Consider the following 4,036-nt stretch of genomic DNA (forward strand, 5'->3'; position numbering starts at 1 on the left):
TTTATCAATAAAACTTTGGAAAAAAAAAGACCAGGTGGGGGTGGGTTATGCCGCGAAGAAGGACTACATTGGCTGTTGGACTCCAGGTCACTTGTGTTTTGTCTTCGCTGAAAGTTTGTCTAAATCTTGCCTATGTCCAGAAACTGCCTGAGAATGAGAGTAAACACAGAGGACTTATTAATCTTTCAAGGAAAATCTCAAAGAAGTCAAATATTGGGGCAGTGGCATGGCTATTATTGGGGGACCTTAGTCAGATTTCTGTTGAAAATGAAGAGCAAAGAGTTCAGCAGAACGATGTAAAATGTGAGTTTCGCCAGAAAGGACGCACCAGCAAGGCCATGAACTGCAAAGACAGAGCTGAGATAGCCATTGCTCAGGAGGAAGATAATGGAAAGGATAGTTTGAGGGCATCACAGGAGGCAGCAAGTCTCCATCTTTTGCAACCTGAGAACCGCAAGCATAAGGGACTTTGCTTTGAGGAGAAATCTGCAGAGCCCCATGTTCCTGAATGGCTGAAAAAGCCCAAAAGCCCCATGTTCCAGAATGGTAGCAGTGGCCACATCAGATTACAGAATGGTGCCACCATCAAGAACTTGTTTCTTGAAATCAGGGTCAAAGTGTTCAGAAATCCAGGCACTTGACCCCTATAGCCAAGAGAGAGGAAAGCCTGGCTACTGCTCCAGCTGGCAGCAGACCTTGTCTTTATCCCTGTGGCGCTGGTTTTAGGCCCATGCACAATGCAGGAGTTCTGAGGTTAAGAAGGCTTCCACCTCAATTTCAGAAGAAGGCCTGGGAGGCCAGGCAGTGTGTTCCTGAGAGGGCAGTATGTGAAGCTGTGAGTGAGAAGCCTATTCGGTGGAAACCCCAGAAATTTGGAATAGTCAGGAACAGAAATCACCTAAAGGAAACTGCATAGAGGGAGCAAAGCCAGCCTAAGAGAGAAGCCATCGGAAGCCTGCAAATTTTTTGCTAGATTTATATAAACAAAAGAATTTAGGGGCAAAAGAACAGAGACCTTCTCCCTATTGTGGCAATAGGCAATCCTGGGTGTTCAACCAATTCCCATATTTGAGCCAGTTTACAGACTCAGAATCCCTTGAATGATGGGGCAGCCAGGTCTCCTTGAGGGAAGGATCCTAATGTCCCCAGAATTTGTACAGTCAATCTTTCTCCTATCCTTCCCCAGAGGGACCTATGGCCTTTTGCCTGAATGACTGTACATTGGGGAAGGGGGATGATCAGACATTTTTGGGATTATTGTACACTGGTTCTGACTCTGATACAAGGGGATCCAAAACACCATAGTGTCCCTCCTGTAAGTGTAGGAGCAAATGGAGCACAGGTGATCAATGGAGTTTTAGCAAAGGTCAGACTCACATTGGGTCCAGTAGGCCCTCAACTCCATCCTGTAGTTATTTCCCCTGTTCCAGAATATATAATTGAGATAGATATACTTAGTGCTTGGCAGAATCCTCATATTGGTCCCCTAACCTGTCATGTGAGGGCTATTATAGTTAGAAAGGCCAAATGGAAGCCATTAGAGTTGCCCTTGCCTGGTAAAATAGTGAACCAAAAGCAGTATTGCATTCCTGGAGGGATTGCAGAGATCAGTGTCACCATCAAGGACTTGAAGGATGCAGGAGTGGTGGTACCCACCACATCTCCATTGATTTCTCCTATTTGGCCTCTGCATAAGACAGGTCTTGGAGAATGACAGTAGATTACCATAAACTGAGCCAAGTGGTGTGCAGAGGCTCTCAGCTCACTTCCTCATCTGACTCTGTGTCTGGTACATCTTGTGTTACACATGTTCCTTGTATATCTGTTCCTCTAGTAAACCCTGACCATAACATGAAGAAAAGGTGATTTACATCCTGGATGATGAAGACCCCTCCAGCAGGTAGCTTTCATGATTGCCTTAGTGCACCTCTTCTCCCTCCCTATGAAATTCCCATCCCATGCAGCCCTGAAACACTCCACAACATGGAAATGTGAAGTAAGAGCTGCTTTGTCTTCTCAAGATTGTCATCTTTTGGATCAATGTGATTCTCTGCCACTAACTATCTTCTCCCAAATGTTAGAATTTCTGTAGCTGACTGTGGAACTTGAACCTGGTAATGCTTCCACTGCAGCTGAGGAACTCAGAGGGGCCATAGGCACCAGAGCCCCACTCCCGTCTTGGTGTACAACTAAAAGCTGTCTGTTGGACTGGTATCTGTGGAAGTGTTTGGCTAGCATAGTACTTTGGTTTAGTTATAATGGAAGCTAATATGAAAGTCATCATATGAATTTAGCAACAAAAATTTCATTTGGAAAGAAGAGAAAAAGGGAAAGGATTCTGGTTTGAGCATTTGGAAGGGGCACACGTGATGGAGAAGACAGACTGGCCTGACCACAAAGGAACAGAGAGCAGTTTTATGGGGTACTGGTGGACTGGGGTCCAATCAGTTTTTATGAGGCCTTCATGTTCATAGCTCCAGCAAATTATCATGGCTGGAGGGGTAGTTCCACCTCATGAGGTAATTGTCTCCATCTGTGGCAGTGTCAGTGAAGTGCAGCTCACCTTTTCCTGGCATCCAGGTGATCACAGGTTCAGGACAATGCCTAGAGACTTCTGTGCATCACTTTAAGGGATACAAGTCTAGAAGTAGGCCTTATAAAGGGTAGAAATTTCATGTCCTTTTGAATCCTGAAAATTAGTTACTATTATTTTGGTTCCCTGTATATTGAAGAGGCATGACACAGGCTAGGTAAATTTAGAGCTAGTAAAACACATTGTGCAACATTTTATAAATTACTAACACATGTCAGATTGCTGAGACAAAATACCTGACACCCAAAGTTAAGAAAATAAAGGTTTGTCTGTCTTCTAAAGAGACATGAAGCATAATGCTCCACCCTGAAATTTAGTACTCATTATCCTCTTCCTGAGATTATGTTGTGATGGATCATGCACCCTAATTTTGTGAACTCCATCAGATGTCAAGACAGCAGGACTAGACTCCTGGGTACACACCACACCTGTCTAAAGCCCTGAGAACCAGAGACTGTTGCTAAGGGTAAGCAACCATTGAGATACACCTGTAAACGCAAAAGTGGCTTACAATTCTTTTGAAAAAAAAAACCCTCAATGTCTTCAGATAAGTAATCTAATACGTTACTCTTAGCTCTTTCACTAAGTTCTCTACCATTTGAAAGAGAGTGCAATTCTTTTCTAGTGTAGGCACATTTGTGCTTGTGTGCGGAAGATTGCCATGATCACGTTGATAACGGAACGCAGAGTTTGTGAGGGCAAACAAATCCTTTCTGACTGCTTCTTTTTGGGAACCACACTTTTGGCAAGCAGAAACACTCATGAACTCAACTAGTACTGTAATTTCTGTCTTTGTCTCTCCCTCCTTTCTGTCATAAACTCCAATTATTCATGAAGGAAGTCACTTGATGTGAGAAGGCCCATGAGTGCTCTATTTATATAACTTTAATTATTTTCTCCATGTTTTAATTTGTTATTTTATTGCTTTTTAAATTTTTATTTAGTTTTTATTCATTTTAATGAGAAAAATAGCAATGAAACAGTTTCAAAACAGGTTAGTAGGACAGCTACAATAATTAATACATTGCATATTATTGTCTTCATAGTAGTTATTCAGAGGACAAGATGCAGACATGATATCTTGTCAACAATATTCATACAAACCTTTATTCTCATTGAATAGAAGGTAGTTAGGATAGATATCCATGTTTTACTTTGAATAGCATCTTTCACTTTGACTGCAAGTTCCCTGTTCCTTTTTCCACCAATATTACATCTGCCATGAATCATATCTAGTGCACTTTCCATCATATATGGTCTAGGAGTTTTCATGTCTAGAAATATAATTTGGTTCTTGTTCCAATCTTCTGAATCTCTGCTGAAATCTTTGATCATATGGAATTTAGATATAATAGGTGTTTTAATTGGATAATTCTAACATCTCTCTTGGCATTGATCAATACTTTTTCCTCTTCATTCTGGGTATTATTATTATTATTTTTT

The 4,036-nt window shown here is 41.6% G+C and overlaps 1 pseudogene; it reads left to right on the forward strand.

The window, feature by feature from the left end:
- Window positions 1-338: 338 nt before the first annotated feature.
- LOC101569076 overlaps window positions 339-4,036 on the forward strand; it is a 12,475-nt pseudogene continuing 8,777 nt past the window's right edge.

Source organism: Octodon degus, unplaced genomic scaffold (assembly GCF_000260255.1).
Source record: "Octodon degus isolate 3935 unplaced genomic scaffold, OctDeg1.0 scaffold00476, whole genome shotgun sequence".
Taxonomy (NCBI): Eukaryota; Metazoa; Chordata; class Mammalia; order Rodentia; family Octodontidae; genus Octodon; species Octodon degus.